This window comes from Hetaerina americana, unplaced genomic scaffold, assembly GCF_022747635.1.
Source record: "Hetaerina americana unplaced genomic scaffold, ioHetAmer1.1.p SCAF_192, whole genome shotgun sequence".
Lineage (NCBI taxonomy): Eukaryota > Metazoa > Arthropoda > Insecta > Odonata > Calopterygidae > Hetaerina > Hetaerina americana.
The window spans coordinates 50,878-70,553 of record NW_027286755.1 but is presented as its reverse complement, the minus strand read 5'-3'; the positions used below and the strand labels follow the sequence as shown (position 1 = coordinate 70,553).

Below are 19,676 nucleotides of genomic sequence, written 5' to 3'. Positions count from 1 at the left end.
CCGAATCCGAGGCCGAGCGGGCATAGGGAGGTAGGACGGTCCGAGAAGGACGGTCGGCCGGGTTCAATTCGGAAGGGACATACCTCCAGGTCACATTGCGTGACAATTCTTTTATTAAGGACATGTAAAGCATCAATACATTGGCATTATTAAACACAACTCCTCGACCTTTTACAAAACTATACAATACTGCTGTATTATCCACAAAAATGTTAATTGCCGTGTCCGGCTCTGCCACACTTATGGCGTGATGTGCCGCCATGATAGCTGCCAAGGCTTCGGCGGTTACTATTGGCACTTCCTCTTCTAAGGCCCACACTTCTGTTGCCGATAACATTGGTATTGTCCATGCCACTTGCCATGGTGTGGCATCGCTATAAACGTCCATTATATATTTATAGTTTACAAATTCCCGCGGCTGGTGCCAGGTTCCGTCATCCCATAGACGGGACAACCATGTTGTGTCGCGTTGCGCTGTCTGAGTGATCAGGAACAACGGTAGACGAAGGACATAGACACACCATGAAATAAATCCCGCTGCCTTGGGGATATCGCGGGTGCGGATGCGTTTAATCACGTCTTTAATGTAACAAATCCGTCTTAGAGAGTAACGCGTTAGTTTCAGGGTCATTGCGACGGTATTGATAATTACGCCTAAGTACTTAATTCTGGTTGCTGGGATTAAACGACTTTTCTTGAAATTTATGGTGATTTGCAGGGTATCGCGTAGGAACTGTACCACGTCTGGTACGAGGTGTTCCGTTTCCCTATTAAACAACAGCAACCAGTCATCCAAATACGCGATCATTACTATCCCGAACTCGCGATGTACTTCGTTTATCACCGCACGCGCCCACCGCTGCATAATGGCTGGGGCGAGCGCGTGTCCCATGGGGAGACGCGTCCATACGTATGTTTCCCCTTTGTGATAAACGCCGTAGTTGTGCCTATGCTCCGGAGCGATAGGTATCTGCCAAAAGGCATCTTTAAGGTCTATTTTGACCATGAGTGATCCTGAAGGCCCCCCCCCCCCTTTGGGTTCTAGGTGAAATTCTCACTCGACACAAATCAAACAAAAATGTTTCCATGGTGTGTATTGTTGTTCATTTTCATCAAATAAACAAAATAAAACATAGAATAAATCATTCAAGACAAGAAATGAGCATAAAAGATGCCTCAGCGCAAGTGTTAATGTTAGTAAAAGAGCCCATATTTCAAAAAATATTGCGAAAAACAACAATCTTCCATTATAGAGTGAATGTTTGAGGTGAATAGAAGGCATTTATTTCATTTTTAGAAATTTTAATTTTTCTCATTTTTCCATGAAATGTGCCAATACCCCCCCCTTTGGGTTCTAGGTGAAATTCTCACTCGACACAAATCAAACAAAAATGTTTCCATGGTGTGTATTGTTGTTCATTTTCATCAAATAAACAAAATAAAACCCAAAATAATACATTAAAGACAAGAAATGAGCATAAAAGATGCCTCAGCGCAAGTGTTAATGTTAGTAAAAGAGCCAAAATTTCAAAAAATATTGCGAAAAACAACAATCTTCCATTATAGAGTGAATGTTTGAGATGTATAGAAGGCATTTATTTCATTTTTAGAAATTTTAATTTTTCTCATTTTTCCATGAAAAGTGCCAATACCCCCCCTTTGGGTTCTAGGTTAAATTCTCACTCGACACAAATCAAACAAAAATGTTTCCATGGTGTGTATTGTTGTTCATTTTCATCAAATAAACAAAATAAAACCCAGAATAATACATTCAAGACAAGAAATGAGCATAAAAGATGCCTCATCGCAAGTGTTAATGTTAGTAAAAGAGCCCAAATTTCAAAAAATATTGCGAAAAACAACAATCTTCCATTAAAGAGTGAATGTTTGATGTGTATAGAAGGCATTTATTTCATTTTTAGAAATTTTAATTTTTCTCATTTTTCCATGAAAAGTGCCAATACCCCCCCCTTTGGGTTCTAGGTGAAATTCTCACTCGACACAAATCAAACAAAAATGTTTCCATGGTGTGTATTGTTGTTCATTTTCATCAAATAAACAAAATAAAACCCAGAATAATACATTAAAGACAAGAAATGAGCATAAAAGATGCCTCAGCGCAAGTGTTAATGTTAGTAAAAGAGCCAAAATTTCAAAAAATATTGCGAAAAACAACAATCTTCCATTATAGAGTGAATGTTTGAGGTGTATAGAAGGCATTTATTTCATTTTTAGAAATTTTAATTTTTCTCATTTTTCCATGAAAAGTGCCAATACCCCCCCCTTTGGGTTCTAGGTGAAATTCTCACTCGACACAAATCAAACAAAAATGTTTCCAAGGTGTGTATTGTTGTTCATTTTCATCAAATAAACAAAATAAAACCCAGAATAAATCATTAAAAACCAGAAATGAGCATAAAAGATGCCTCAGCGCAAGTGTTAATGTTAGTAAAAGAGCCCAAATTTCAAAAAATATTGCGAAAAACTACAATCTTCCATTATAGAGTGAATGTTTGAGGTGTATAGAAGGCATTTATTTCATTTTTAGAAATTTTAATTTTTCTCATTTTTCCATGAAAAGTGCCAATACCCCCCCCTTTGGGTTCTAGGTGAAATTCTCACACGACACAAATCAAACAAAAATGTTTCCATGGTGTTTATTGTTGTTCATTTTCATCAAATAAACAAAATAAAACCCAGAATAAATCATTAAAGACAAGAAATGAGCATAAAAGATGCCTCAGCGCAAGTGTTAATGTTAGTAAAAGAGCCCAAATTTAAAAAAATATTGCGAAAAACTACAATCTTCCATTATAGAGTGAATGTTTGAGGTGTATAGAAGGCATTTATTTCATTTTTAGAAGTTTTAATTTTTCTCATTTTTCCATGAAAAGTGCCAATACCCCCCCCTTTGGGTTCTAGGTGAAATTCTCACTCGACACAAATCAAACAAAAATGTTTCCATGGTGTGTATTGTTGTTCATTTTCATCAAATAAACAAAATAAAACCCAGAATAATACATTAAAGACAAGAAATGAGCATAAAAGATGCCTCATCGCAAGTGTTAATGTTAGTAAAAGAGCCCAAATTTCAAAAAATATTGCGAAAAACAACAATCTTCCATTATAGAGTGAATATTTGAGGTTTATAGAAGGCATTTATTTCATTTTTAGAAATTTTAATTTTTCTCATTTTTCCATGAAAAGTGCCAATACCCCCCCCTTTGGGTTCTAGGTGAAAAACTCACTCAACACAAATCAAACAAAAATGTTTCCATTGTGTGTATTGTTGTTCATTTTCATCAAATAAATAAAATAAAACCCAGAATAAATCATTAAAGACAAGAAATGAGCATAAAAGATGCCTCATCGCAAGTGTTAATGTTAGTAAAAGAGCCCAAATTTCAAAAAATATCGCAAAAAACTACAATCTTCCATTATAGAGTGAATGTTTGAGGTGTATAGGAGGCATTTATTTCATTTTTAGAAATTTTAATTTTTCTCATTTTTCCATGAAAAGTGCCAATACCCCCCCCTTTGGGTTCTAGGTGAAATTCTCACTCGACACAAATCAAACAAAAATGTTTCCAAGGTGTGTATTGTTGTTCATTTTCATGAAATAAACAAAATAAAACCCAGAATAAATCATTAAAGACAAGAAATGAGCATAAAAGATGCTTCATCGCAAGTGTTAATGTTAGTAAAAGAGCCCAAATTTCAAAAAATATCGCGAAAAACAACAATCTTCCATTATAGAGTGAATGTTTGAGGTGTATAGAAGGCATTTATTTCATTTTTAGAAATTTTAATTTTTCTCATTTTTCCATGAAATGTGCCAATACCTCAAAGATAATAAATATAGATAAAGAATAGAGATAGAGAGCAGATATAAATAGAGAGCAAACCTGAGACCTTGTGTCAACTGAATTCAGCATTGTTCCAAGGTTACAATTCCAGAACTTTATACATCTATCGGCAGTACCACCTCCACTAGCCAGTATTTGGGGCTGCCAGGGACACCATGCTAGAGCCTTCACAGCTGCTTGATGGGCACTGAATGTGTGGACAGGTTCAGTGGCTGAGTGAATTTGCCCACCACCTGCAGCTGGCCATATATTGAGAATGTTGTCATTACCCCCGGACGCAAGATACCGCCCTCCTGGTGACCACTTAATTCCACACACCTCCTGGGAGTGGCCATTAAGATCAGCAACTAGTGATTCAGCCTGCCTTACATCGTGTTGATGAATATGACCAGAGCGACTGCCTGACGTAAGAATGTATGAATTCCATGCCAGGGAACCAACCCGCCCTGAGTGACCAGTGAGTGTTCTGAGAAGTTTCTCTTGTGGGACATCCCACAGCTGTGTGCTTCCATTGCTAATTCCAACAGCCAAATAGCATCCTTCCTGTATCCATGAGAGAGATGAAATATATTCTGCCTGAGAATTTAATTCCATGAGGTGATTGATGTTGCCACTTTCAGCATCCCACAAATACACACTCATTCCCAAAGCCACAGCCAACAAGTTGGTAGATGACCAATCCACAAGGTTCAAGTAATAGTCATCAATGATGTCGGGTGCATCTAAAATTTTTTCAGCAGTCTGAGGTATGTATCTTGTGGATTTCACTGAGCCTGGCGTCTTAGACTGAGTGTAAACCACTTTCATTGAGTTCTGATGCCCCTCTGGAGCTGCTGGGGCTTTGTTACGGAATGCAAGAATTCTGGTCCCAGCTTCATTCCCCATCAGGTTCTCGGACATAATTCGCTGCTTCTCTCTGACAGAAGGGCTGAGGAACTCCAAGTCTTCTTCTCCTTCTGCCTGGTTTAACTTGAAGTGGCCGAAGTCGAAATGTGTGGCTGATCGGTTGGGAATGAAGCGATCCCCACCAACTGGAGTCCTCTGCTTCTTCCCTGACCCGGGAGTGGAGGCGCCTTTCCTTTGACCTGGTGATTTGGATGGAGTTTTCTTGGAAGCCATTGCCTCTGCTGAGCCATTACCTTTGTTCGGAGTCTTGGCGGAGAGAGACTTGTTGCTTGTCGTGGAATTGAGTGAGACATTCATGCTCGAATTCGCCGATTCCAGATATTTTCTTTGCCATCTAGGCATGGGACCTTTCATGGAATCGTCCATTTTAACCAAATTGTTCAATTCATTAAAATACTGAGCATGGGACATGTCGTGAACTCCAATTCCTTCTCTTAAAGCGAAGTAGTAACACCAGATCTAGTGTGATAGATATTCTTCCTTGATATTCAATGAGTTTGTAATGGTCAGAGATCTGGAGGCACCCCCCTTCCGTTATGCGAAACTCGATCGACTGATCCAACTCAGGCGTCGTCCCACCTATATACCCACCCGGACCCCGAATCCGAGGCCGAGCGGGCATAGGGAGGTAGGACGGTCCGAGAAGGACGGTCGGCCGGGTTCAATTCGGAAGGGACATACCTCCAGGTCACATTGCGTGACAATTCTTTTATTAAGGACATGTAAAGCATCAATACATTGGCATTATTAAACACAACTCCTCGACCTTTTACAAAACTATACAATACTGCTGTATTATCCACAAAAATGTTAATTGCCGTGTCCGGCTCTGCCACACTTATGGCGTGATGTGCCGCCATGATAGCTGCCAAGGCTTCGGCGGTTACTATTGGCACTTCCTCTTCTAAGGCCCACACTTCTGTTGCCGATAACATTGGTATTGTCCATGCCACTTGCCATGGTGTGGCATCGCTATAAACGTCCATTATATATTTATAGTTTACAAATTCCCGCGGCTGGTGCCAGGTTCCGTCATCCCATAGACGGGACAACCATGTTGTGTCGCGTTGCGCTGTCTGAGTGATCAGGAACAACGGTAGACGAAGGACATAGACACACCATGAAATAAATCCCGCTGCCTTGGGGATATCGCGGGTGCGGATGCGTTTAATCACGTCTTTAATGTAACAAATCCGTCTTAGAGAGTAACGCGTTAGTTTCAGGGTCATTGCGACGGTATTGATAATTACGCCTAAGTACTTAATTCTGGTTGCTGGGATTAAACGACTTTTCTTGAAATTTATGGTGATTTGCAGGGTATCGCGTAGGAACTGTACCACGTCTGGTACGAGGTGTTCCGTTTCCCTATTAAACAACAGCAACCAGTCATCCAAATACGCGATCATTACTATCCCGAACTCGCGATGTACTTCGTTTATCACCGCACGCGCCCACCGCTGCATAATGGCTGGGGCGAGCGCGTGTCCCATGGGGAGACGCGTCCATACGTATGTTTCCCCTTTGTGATAAACGCCGTAGTTGTGCCTATGCTCCGGAGCGATAGGTATCTGCCAAAAGGCATCTTTAAGGTCTATTTTGACCATGAGTGATCCTGAAGGCCCCCCCCCCCCTTTGGGTTCTAGGTGAAATTCTCACTCGACACAAATCAAACAAAAATGTTTCCATGGTGTGTATTGTTGTTCATTTTCATCAAATAAACAAAATAAAACATAGAATAAATCATTCAAGACAAGAAATGAGCATAAAAGATGCCTCAGCGCAAGTGTTAATGTTAGTAAAAGAGCCCATATTTCAAAAAATATTGCGAAAAACAACAATCTTCCATTATAGAGTGAATGTTTGAGGTGAATAGAAGGCATTTATTTCATTTTTAGAAATTTTAATTTTTCTCATTTTTCCATGAAATGTGCCAATACCCCCCCCTTTGGGTTCTAGGTGAAATTCTCACTCGACACAAATCAAACAAAAATGTTTCCATGGTGTGTATTGTTGTTCATTTTCATCAAATAAACAAAATAAAACCCAAAATAATACATTAAAGACAAGAAATGAGCATAAAAGATGCCTCAGCGCAAGTGTTAATGTTAGTAAAAGAGCCAAAATTTCAAAAAATATTGCGAAAAACAACAATCTTCCATTATAGAGTGAATGTTTGAGATGTATAGAAGGCATTTATTTCATTTTTAGAAATTTTAATTTTTCTCATTTTTCCATGAAAAGTGCCAATACCCCCCCTTTGGGTTCTAGGTTAAATTCTCACTCGACACAAATCAAACAAAAATGTTTCCATGGTGTGTATTGTTGTTCATTTTCATCAAATAAACAAAATAAAACCCAGAATAATACATTCAAGACAAGAAATGAGCATAAAAGATGCCTCATCGCAAGTGTTAATGTTAGTAAAAGAGCCCAAATTTCAAAAAATATTGCGAAAAACAACAATCTTCCATTAAAGAGTGAATGTTTGATGTGTATAGAAGGCATTTATTTCATTTTTAGAAATTTTAATTTTTCTCATTTTTCCATGAAAAGTGCCAATACCCCCCCCTTTGGGTTCTAGGTGAAATTCTCACTCGACACAAATCAAACAAAAATGTTTCCATGGTGTGTATTGTTGTTCATTTTCATCAAATAAACAAAATAAAACCCAGAATAATACATTAAAGACAAGAAATGAGCATAAAAGATGCCTCAGCGCAAGTGTTAATGTTAGTAAAAGAGCCAAAATTTCAAAAAATATTGCGAAAAACAACAATCTTCCATTATAGAGTGAATGTTTGAGGTGTATAGAAGGCATTTATTTCATTTTTAGAAATTTTAATTTTTCTCATTTTTCCATGAAAAGTGCCAATACCCCCCCCTTTGGGTTCTAGGTGAAATTCTCACTCGACACAAATCAAACAAAAATGTTTCCAAGGTGTGTATTGTTGTTCATTTTCATCAAATAAACAAAATAAAACCCAGAATAAATCATTAAAAACCAGAAATGAGCATAAAAGATGCCTCAGCGCAAGTGTTAATGTTAGTAAAAGAGCCCAAATTTCAAAAAATATTGCGAAAAACTACAATCTTCCATTATAGAGTGAATGTTTGAGGTGTATAGAAGGCATTTATTTCATTTTTAGAAATTTTAATTTTTCTCATTTTTCCATGAAAAGTGCCAATACCCCCCCCTTTGGGTTCTAGGTGAAATTCTCACTCGACACAAATCAAACAAAAATGTTTCCATGGTGTGTATTGTTGTTCATTTTCATCAAATAAACAAAATAAAACCCAGAATAATACATTAAAGACAAGAAATGAGCATAAAAGATGCCTCATCGCAAGTGTTAATGTTAGTAAAAGAGCCCAAATTTCAAAAAATATTGCGAAAAACAACAATCTTCCATTAAAGAGTGAATGTTTGATGTGTATAGAAGGCATTTATTTCATTTTTAGAAATTTTAATTTTTCTCATTTTTCCATGAAAAGTGCCAATACCCCCCCCTTTGGGTTCTAGGTGAAATTCTCACTCGACACAAATCAAACAAAAATGTTTCCATGGTGTGTATTGTTGTTCATTTTCATCAAATATACAAAATAAAACCCAGAATAATACATTAAAGACAAGAAATGAGCATAAAAGATGCCTCAGCGCAAGTGTTAATGTTGGTAAAAGAGCCCAAATTTCAAAAAATATCGCGAAAAACAACAATCTTCCATTATAGAGTGAATGTTTGAGGTGTATAGAAGGCATTTATTTCATTTTTAGAAATTTTAATTTTTCTCATTTTTCCATGAAAAGTGCCAATACCCCCCCCTTTGGGTTCTAGGTGAAATTCTCACTCGACACAAATCAAACAAAAATGTTTCCATGGTGTGTATTGTTGTTCATTTTCATCAAATAAACAAAATAAAACCCAAAATAATACATTAAAGACAAGAAATGAGCATAAAAGATGCCTCAGCGCAAGTGTTAATGTTAGTAAAAGAGCCAAAATTTCAAAAAATATTGCGAAAAACAACAATCTTCCATTATAGAGTGAATGTTTGAGGTGTATAGAAGGCATTTATTTCATTTTTAGAAATTTTAATTTTTCTCATTTTTCCATGAAAAGTGCCAATACCCCCCCCTTTGGGTTCTAGGTGAAATTCTCACTCGACACAAATCAAACAAAAATGTTTCCAAGGTGTGTATTGTTGTTCATTTTCATCAAATAAACAAAATAAAACCCAGAATAAATCATTAAAAACCAGAAATGAGCATAAAAGATGCCTCAGCGCAAGTGTTAATGTTAGTAAAAGAGCCCAAATTTCAAAAAATATTGCGAAAAACTACAATCTTCCATTATAGAGTGAATGTTTGAGGTGTATAGAAGGCATTTATTTCATTTTTAGAAATTTTAATTTTTCTCATTTTTCCATGAAAAGTGCCAATACCCCCCCCTTTGGGTTCTAGGTGAAATTCTCACTCGACACAAATCAAACAAAAATGTTTCCATGGTGTGTATTGTTGTTCATTTTCATCAAATAAACAAAATAAAACCCAGAATAATACATTAAAGACAAGAAATGAGCATAAAAGATGCCTCATCGCAAGTGTTAATGTTAGTAAAAGAGCCCAAATTTCAAAAAATATTGCGAAAAACAACAATCTTCCATTAAAGAGTGAATGTTTGATGTGTATAGAAGGCATTTATTTCATTTTTAGAAATTTTAATTTTTCTCATTTTTCCATGAAAAGTGCCAATACCCCCCCCTTTGGGTTCTAGGTGAAATTCTCACTCGACACAAATCAAACAAAAATGTTTCCATGGTGTGTATTGTTGTTCATTTTCATCAAATATACAAAATAAAACCCAGAATAATACATTAAAGACAAGAAATGAGCATAAAAGATGCCTCAGCGCAAGTGTTAATGTTGGTAAAAGAGCCCAAATTTCAAAAAATATCGCGAAAAACAACAATCTTCCATTATAGAGTGAATGTTTGAGGTGTATAGAAGGCATTTATTTCATTTTTAGAAATTTTAATTTTTCTCATTTTTCCATGAAAAGTGCCAATACCCCCCCCTTTGGGTTCTAGGTGAAATTCTCACTCGACACAAATCAAACAAAAATGTTTCCATGGTGTGTATTGTTGTTCATTTTCATCAAATAAACAAAATAAAACCCAAAATAATACATTAAAGACAAGAAATGAGCATAAAAGATGCCTCAGCGCAAGTGTTAATGTTAGTAAAAGAGCCAAAATTTCAAAAAATATTGCGAAAAACAACAATCTTCCATTATAGAGTGAATGTTTGAGGTGTATAGAAGGCATTTATTTCATTTTCAGAAATTTTAATTTTTCTCATTTTTCCATGAAATGTGCCAATACCCCCCCCTTTGGGTTCTAGGTGAAATTCTCACTCGACACAAATCAAACAAAAATGTTTCCATGGTGTGTATTGTTGTTCATTTTCATCATATAAACAAAATAAAACCCAGAATTAATTATTAAAGACAAGAAATGAGCATAAAAGATGCCTCATCGGTGGTGTTAATGTTAGTAAAAGAGCCAAAATTTCAAAAAATATCGCGAAAAACAACAATCTTCAATTATAGAGTGAATGTTTGAGGTGTATAGAAGGCATTTATTTCATTTTTAGAAATTATAATTTTTCTCATTTTTCCATGAAATGTGCCAATACCCCCCCCTTTGGGTTCTAGGTGAAATTCTCACTCGACACAAATCAAACAAAAATGTTTCCTTGGTGTGTATTGTTGTTCATTTTCATCAAATAAATAAAATAAAACCCAGAATAAATCATTAAAGACAAGAAATGAGCATAAAAGATGCCTCATCGCAAGTGTTAATGTTAGTAAAAGAGCCCAAATTTCAAAAAATATCGCAAAAAACTACAATCTTCCATTATAGAGTGAATGTTTGAGGTGTATAGGAGGCATTTATTTCATTTTTAGAAATTTTAATTTTTCTCATTTTTCCATGAAAAGTGCCAATACCCCCCCCTTTGGGTTCTAGGTGAAATTCTCACACGACACAAATCAAACAAAAATGTTTCCATGGTGTTTATTGTTGTTCATTTTCATCAAATAAATAAAATAAAACCCAGAATAAATCATTAAAGACAAGAAATGAGCATAAAAGATGCCTCAGCGCAAGTGTTAATGTTAGTAAAAGAGCCCAAATTTCAAAAAATATTGCGAAAAACTACAATCTTCCATTATAGAGTGAATGTTTGAGGTGTATAGAAGGCATTTATTTCATTTTTAGAAATTTTAATTTTTCTCATTTTTCCATGAAAAGTGCCAATACCCCCCCCTTTGGGTTCTAGGTGAAATTCTCACTCGACACAAATCAAACAAAAATGTTTCCATGGTGTGTATTGTTGTTCATTTTCATCAAATAAACAAAATAAAACCCAGAATAATACATTAAAGACAAGAAATGAGCATAAAAGATGCCTCATCGCAAGTGTTAATGTTAGTAAAAGAGCCCAAATTTCAAAAAATATTGCGAAAAACAACAATCTTCCATTAAAGAGTGAATGTTTGAGGTGTATAGAAGGCATTTATTTCATTTTTAGAAATTTTAATTTTTCTCATTTTTCCATGAAAAGTGCCAATACCCCCCCCCCCCCCTTTGGGTTCTAGGTGAAATTCTCACACGACACAAATCAAACAAAAATGTTTCCATGGTGTTTATTGTTGTTCATTTTCATCAAATAAACAAAATAAAACCCAGAATAAATCATTCAAGACAAGAAATGAGCATAAAAGATGCCTCAGCGCAAGTGTTAATGTTAGTAAAAGAGCCCAAATTTCAAAAAATATCGCAAAAAACTACAATCTTCCATTATAGAGTGAATGTTTGAGGTGTATAGGAGGCATTTATTTCATTTTTAGAAATTTTAATTTTTCTCATTTTTCCATGAAAAGTGCCAATACCCCCCCCTTTGGGTTCTAGGTGAAATTCTCACTCGACACAAATCAAACAAAAATGTTTCCATGGTGTGTATTGTTGTTCATTTTCATCAAATAAACAAAATAAAACCCAGAATAATACATTAAAGACAAGAAATGAGCATAAAAGATGCCTCATCGCAAGTGTTAATGTTAGTAAAAGAGCCCAAATTTCAAAAAATATTGCGAAAAACAACAATCTTCCATTAAAGAGTGAATGTTTGATGTGTATAGAAGGCATTTATTTCATTTTTAGAAATTTTAATTTTTCTCATTTTTCCATGAAAAGTGCCAATACCCCCCCCCCCCCTTTGGGTTCTAGGTGAAATTCTCACACGACACAAATCAAACAAAAATGTTTCCAAGGTGTGTATTGTTGTTCATTTTCATCAAATAAACAAAATAAAACCCAGAATAAATCATTAAAAACCAGAAATGAGCATAAAAGATGCCTCAGCGCAAGTGTTAATGTTAGTAAAAGAGCCCAAATTTCAAAAAATATTGCGAAAAACTACAATCTTCCATTATAGAGTGAATGTTTGAGGTGTATAGAAGGCATTTATTTCATTTTTAGAAATTTTAATTTTTCTCATTTTTCCATGAAAAGTGCCAATACCCCCCCCTTTGGGTTCTAGGTGAAATTCTCACTCGACACAAATCAAACAAAAATGTTTCCATGGTGTGTATTGTTGTTCATTTTCATCAAATAAACAAAATAAAACCCAGAATAATACATTAAAGACAAGAAATGAGCATAAAAGATGCCTCAGCGCAAGTGTTAATGTTGGTAAAAGAGCCCAAATTTCAAAAAATATCGCGAAAAACAACAATCTTCCATTATAGAGTGAATGTTTGAGGTGTATAGAAGGCATTTATTTCATTTTTAGAAATTTTAATTTTTCTCATTTTTCCATGAAAAGTGCCAATACCCCCCCCTTTGGGTTCTAGGTGAAATTCTCACTCGACACAAATCAAACAAAAATGTTTCCATGGTGTTTATTGTTGTTCATTTTCATCAAATAAACAAAATAAAACCCAGAATAAGTCATTCAAGACAAGAAATGAGCATAAAAGATGCCTCATCGCAAGTGTTAATGTTAGTAAAAGAGCCCAAATTTCAAAAAATATTGCGAAAAACAACAATCTTCCATTAAAGAGTGAATGTTTGATGTGTATAGAAGGCATTTATTTCATTTTTAGAAATTTTAATTTTTCTCATTTTTCCATGAAAAGTGCCAATACCCCCCCCTTTGGGTTCTAGGTGAAATTCTCACTCGACACAAATCAAACAAAAATGTTTCCATGGTGTGTATTGTTGTTCATTTTCATCAAATAAACAAAATAAAACCCAGAATAATACATTAAAGACAAGAAATGAGCATAAAAGATGCCTCATCGCAAGTGTTAATGTTAGTAAAAGAGCCCAAATTTCAAAAAATATTGCGAAAAACAACAATCTTCCATTAAAGAGTGAATGTTTGAGGTGTATAGAAGGCATTTATTTCATTTTTAGAAATTTTAATTTTTCTCATTTTTCCATGAAAAGTGCCAATACCCCCCCCCCCCTTTGGGTTCTAGGTGAAATTCTCACACGACACAAATCAAACAAAAATGTTTCCATGGTGTTTATTGTTGTTCATTTTCATCAAATAAACAAAATAAAACCCAGAATAAATCATTCAAGACAAGAAATGAGCATAAAAGATGCCTCAGCGCAAGTGTTAATGTTAGTAAAAGAGCCCAAATTTCAAAAAATATCGCAAAAAACTACAATCTTCCATTATAGAGTGAATGTTTGAGGTGTATAGGAGGCATTTATTTCATTTTTAGAAATTTTAATTTTTCTCATTTTTCCATGAAAAGTGCCAATACCCCCCCCTTTGGGTTCTAGGTGAAATTCTCACACGACACAAATCAAACAAAAATGTTTCCAAGGTGTGTATTGTTGTTCATTTTCATCAAATAAACAAAATAAAACCCAGAATAAATCATTAAAAACCAGAAATGAGCATAAAAGATGCCTCAGCGCAAGTGTTAATGTTAGTAAAAGAGCCCAAATTTCAAAAAATATTGCGAAAAACTACAATCTTCCATTATAGAGTGAATGTTTGAGGTGTATAGAAGGCATTTATTTCATTTTTAGAAATTTTAATTTTTCTCATTTTTCCATGAAAAGTGCCAATACCCCCCCCTTTGGGTTCTAGGTGAAATTCTCACTCGACACAAATCAAACAAAAATGTTTCCATGGTGTGTATTGTTGTTCATTTTCATCAAATAAACAAAATAAAACCCAGAATAATACATTAAAGACAAGAAATGAGCATAAAAGATGCCTCAGCGCAAGTGTTAATGTTGGTAAAAGAGCCCAAATTTCAAAAAATATCGCGAAAAACAACAATCTTCCATTATAGAGTGAATGTTTGAGGTGTATAGAAGGCATTTATTTCATTTTTAGAAATTTTAATTTTTCTCATTTTTCCATGAAAAGTGCCAATACCCCCCCCTTTGGGTTCTAGGTGAAATTCTCACTCGACACAAATCAAACAAAAATGTTTCCATGGTGTTTATTGTTGTTCATTTTCATCAAATAAACAAAATAAAACCCAGAATAAGTCATTCAAGACAAGAAATGAGCATAAAAGATGCCTCATCGCAAGTGTTAATGTTAGTAAAAGAGCCCAAATTTCAAAAAATATTGCGAAAAACAACAATCTTCCATTAAAGAGTGAATGTTTGATGTGTATAGAAGGCATTTATTTCATTTTTAGAAATTTTAATTTTTCTCATTTTTCCATGAAAAGTGCCAATACCCCCCCCTTTGGGTTCTAGGTGAAATTCTCACTCGACACAAATCAAACAAAAATGTTTCCATGGTGTGTATTGTTGTTCATTTTCATCAAATAAACAAAATAAAACCCAGAATAATACATTAAAGACAAGAAATGAGCATAAAAGATGCCTCATCGCAAGTGTTAATGTTAGTAAAAGAGCCCAAATTTCAAAAAATATTGCGAAAAACAACAATCTTCCATTAAAGAGTGAATGTTTGATGTGTATAGAAGGCATTTATTTCATTTTTAGAAATTTTAATTTTTCTCATTTTTCCATGAAAAGTGCCAATACCCCCCCCTTTGGGTTCTAGGTGAAATTCTCACTCGACACAAATCAAACAAAAATGTTTCCATGGTGTGTATTGTTGTTCATTTTCATCAAATAAACAAAATAAAACCCAGAATAATACATTAAAGACAAGAAATGAGCATAAAAGATGCCTCAGCGCAAGTGTTAATGTTGGTAAAAGAGCCCAAATTTCAAAAAATATCGCGAAAAACAACAATCTTCCATTATAGAGTGAATGTTTGAGGTGTATAGAAGGCATTTATTTCATTTTTAGAAATTTTAATTTTTCTCATTTTTCCATGAAAAGTGCCAATACCCCCCCCTTTGGGTTCTAGGTGAAATTCTCACTCGACACAAATCAAACAAAAATGTTTCCATGGTGTGTATTGTTGTTCATTTTCATCAAATAAACAAAATAAAACCCAGAATAATACATTAAAGACAAGAAATGAGCATAAAAGATGCCTCAGCGCAAGTGTTAATGTTGGTAAAAGAGCCCAAATTTCAAAAAATATCGCGAAAAACAACAATCTTCCATTATAGAGTGAATGTTTGAGGTGTATAGAAGGCATTTATTTCATTTTTAGAAATTTTAATTTTTCTCATTTTTCCATGAAAAGTGCCAATACCCCCCCCTTTGGGTTCTAGGTGAAATTCTCACTCGACACAAATCAAACAAAAATGTTTCCATGGTGTGTATTGTTGTTCATTTTCATCAAATAAACAAAATAAAACCCAGAATAATACATTAAAGACAAGAAATGAGCATAAAAGATGCCTCATCGCAAGTGTTAATGTTAGTAAAAGAGCCCAAATTTAAAAAAATATTGCGAAAAACAACAATCTTCCATTATAGAGTGAATGTTTGAGGTGTATAGAAGGCATTTATTTCATTTTTAGAAATTATAATTTTTCTCATTTTTCCATGAAATGTGCCAATACCCCCCCCTTTGGGTTCTAGGTGAAATTCTCACTCGACACAAATCAAACAAAAATGTTTCCTTGGTGTGTATTGTTGTTCATTTTCATCAAATAAATAAAATAAAACCCAGAATAAATCATTAAAGACAAGAAATGAGCATAAAAGATGCCTCATCGCAAGTGTTAATGTTAGTAAAAGAGCCCAAATTTCAAAAAATATCGCGAAAAACAACAATCTTCAATTATAGAGTGAATGTTTGAGGTGTATAGAAGGCATTTATTTCATTTTTAGAAATTATAATTTTTCTCATTTTTCCATGAAATGTGCCAATACCCCCCCCTTTGGGTTCTAGGTGAAATTCTCACTCGACACAAATCAAACAAAAATGTTTCCTTGGTGTGTATTGTTGTTCATTTTCATCAAATAAATAAAATAAAACCCAGAATAAATCATTAAAGACAAGAAATGAGCATAAAAGATGCCTCATCGCAAGTGTTAATGTTAGTAAAAGAGCCCAAATTTCAAAAAATATCGCAAAAAACTACAATCTTCCATTATAGAGTGAATGTTTGAGGTGTATAGGAGGCATTTATTTCATTTTTAGAAATTTTAATTTTTCTCATTTTTCCATGAAAAGTGCCAATACCCCCCCCTTTGGGTTCTATGTGAAATTCTCACACGACACAAATCAAACAAAAATGTTTCCATGGTGTTTATTGTTGTTCATTTTCATCAAATAAACAAAATAAAACCCAGAATAAATCATTAAAGACAAGAAATGAGCATAAAAGATGCCTCAGCGCAAGTGTTAATGTTAGTAAAAGAGCCCAAATTTCAAAAAATATTGCGAAAAACTACAATCTTCCATTATAGAGTGAATGTTTGAGGTGTATAGAAGGCATTTATTTCATTTTTAGAAATTTTAATTTTTCTCATTTTTCCATGAAAAGTGCCAATACCCCCCCCTTTGGGTTCTAGGTGAAATTCTCACTCGACACAAATCAAACAAAAATGTTTCCATGGTGTGTATTGTTGTTCATTTTCATCAAATAAACAAAATAAAACCCAGAATAATACATTAAAGACAAGAAATGAGCATAAAAGATGCCTCATCGCAAGTGTTAATGTTAGTAAAAGAGCCCAAATTTCAAAAAATATTGCGAAAAACAACAATCTTCCATTAAAGAGTGAATGTTTGAGGTGTATAGAAGGCATTTATTTCATTTTTAGAAATTTTAATTTTTCTCATTTTTCCATGAAAAGTGCCAATACCCCCCCCCCCCCCTTTGGGTTCTAGGTGAAATTCTCACACGACACAAATCAAACAAAAATGTTTCCATGGTGTTTATTGTTGTTCATTTTCATCAAATAAACAAAATAAAACCCAGAATAAATCATTCAAGACAAGAAATGAGCATAAAAGATGCCTCAGCGCAAGTGTTAATGTTAGTAAAAGAGCCCAAATTTCAAAAAATATCGCAAAAAACTACAATCTTCCATTATAGAGTGAATGTTTGAGGTGTATAGGAGGCATTTATTTCATTTTTAGAAATTTTAATTTTTCTCATTTTTCCATGAAAAGTGCCAATACCCCCCCCTTTGGGTTCTAGGTGAAATTCTCACACGACACAAATCAAACAAAAATGTTTCCAAGGTGTGTATTGTTGTTCATTTTCATCAAATAAACAAAATAAAACCCAGAATAAATCATTAAAAACCAGAAATGAGCATAAAAGATGCCTCAGCGCAAGTGTTAATGTTAGTAAAAGAGCCCAAATTTCAAAAAATATTGCGAAAAACTACAATCTTCCATTATAGAGTGAATGTTTGAGGTGTATAGAAGGCATTTATTTCATTTTTAGAAATTTTAATTTTTCTCATTTTTCCATGAAAAGTGCCAATACCCCCCCCTTTGGGTTCTAGGTGAAATTCTCACTCGACACAAATCAAACAAAAATGTTTCCATGGTGTGTATTGTTGTTCATTTTCATCAAATAAACAAAATAAAACCCAGAATAATACATTAAAGACAAGAAATGAGCATAAAAGATGCCTCATCGCAAGTGTTAATGTTAGTAAAAGAGCCCAAATTTCAAAAAATATTGCGAAAAACAACAATCTTCCATTAAAGAGTGAATGTTTGATGTGTATAGAAGGCATTTATTTCATTTTTAGAAATTTTAATTTTTCTCATTTTTCCATGAAAAGTGCCAATACCCCCCCCTTTGGGTTCTAGGTGAAATTCTCACTCGACACAAATCAAACAAAAATGTTTCCATGGTGTGTATTGTTGTTCATTTTCATCAAATAAACAAAATAAAACCCAGAATAATACATTAAAGACAAGAAATGAGCATAAAAGATGCCTCAGCGCAAGTGTTAATGTTGGTAAAAGAGCCCAAATTTCAAAAAATATCGCGAAAAACAACAATCTTCCATTATAGAGTGAATGTTTGAGGTGTATAGAAGGCATTTATTTCATTTTTAGAAATTTTAATTTTTCTCATTTTTCCATGAAAAGTGCCAATACCCCCCCCTTTGGGTTCTAGGTGAAATTCTCACTCGACACAAATCAAACAAAAATGTTTCCATGGTGTGTATTGTTGTTCATTTTCATCAAATAAACAAAATAAAACCCAGAATAAATCATTAAAGACAAGAAATGAGCATAAAAGATGGCTCATCGCAAGTGTTAATGTTAGTAAAAGAGCCCAAATTTCAAAAAATATTGCGAAAAACTACAATCTTCCATTATAGAGTGAATGTTTGAGGTGTATAGAAGGCATTTATTTCATTTTTAGAAATTTTAATTTTTCTCATTTTTCCATGAAAAGTGCCAATACCCCCCCCTTTGGGTTCTAGGTGAAATTCTCACTCGACACAAATCAAACAAAAATGTTTCCATGGTGTGTATTGTTGTTCATTTTCATCAAATAAACAAAATAAAACCCAGAATAATACATTAAAGACAAGAAATGAGCATAAAAGATGCCTCATCGCAAGTGTTAATGTTAGTAAAAGAGCCCAAATTTCAAAAAATATTGCGAAAAACAACAATCTTCCATTAAAAAGTGAATGTTTGAGGTGTATAGAAGGCATTTATTTCATTTTTAGAAATTTTAATTTTTCTCATTTTTCCATGAAAAGTGCCAATACCCCCCCCTTTGGGTTCTAGGTGAAATTCTCACTCGACACAAATCAAACAAAAATGTTTCCATGGTGTGTATTGTTGTTCATTTTCATCAAATAAACAAAATAAAACCCAGAATAATACATTAAAGACAAGAAATGAGCATAAAAGATGCCTCAGCGCAAGTGTTAATGTTGGTAAAAGAGCCCAAATTTCAAAAAATATCGCGAAAAACAACAATCTTCCATTATAGAGTGAATGTTTGAGGTGTATAGAAGGCATTTATTTCATTTTTAGAAATTTTAATTTTTCTCATTTTTCCATGAAAAGTGCCAATACCCCCCCCTTTGGGTTCTAGGTGAAATTCTCACTCGACACAAATCAAACAAAAATGTTTCCATGGTGTGTATTGTTGTTCATTTTCATCAAATAAACAAAATAAAACCCAGAATAATACATTAAAGACAAGAAATGAGCATAAAAGATGCCTCATCGCAAGTGTTAATGTTAGTAAAAGAGTACAAATTTAAAAAAATATTGCGAAAAACAACAATCTTCCATTATAGAGTGAATGTTTGAGGTGTATAGAAGGCATTTATTTCATTTTTAGAAATTATAATTTTTCTCATTTTTCCATGAAATGTGCCAATACCCCCCCCTTTGGGTTCTAGGTGAAATTCTCACTCGACACAAATCAAACAAAAATGTTTCCATGGTGTGTATTGTTGTTCATTTTCATCATATAAACAAAATAAAACCCAGAATT

General features: G+C 34.2%; 1 pseudogene; it reads right to left on the bottom strand.

Moving 5' to 3' along the window:
- Nucleotides 1–212: 212 nt before the first annotated feature.
- LOC139687397 (cell division cycle protein 20 homolog pseudogene) lies at nucleotides 213–5,274 on the bottom strand (annotated as a pseudogene).
- Nucleotides 5,275–19,676: the final 14,402 nt, after the last annotated feature.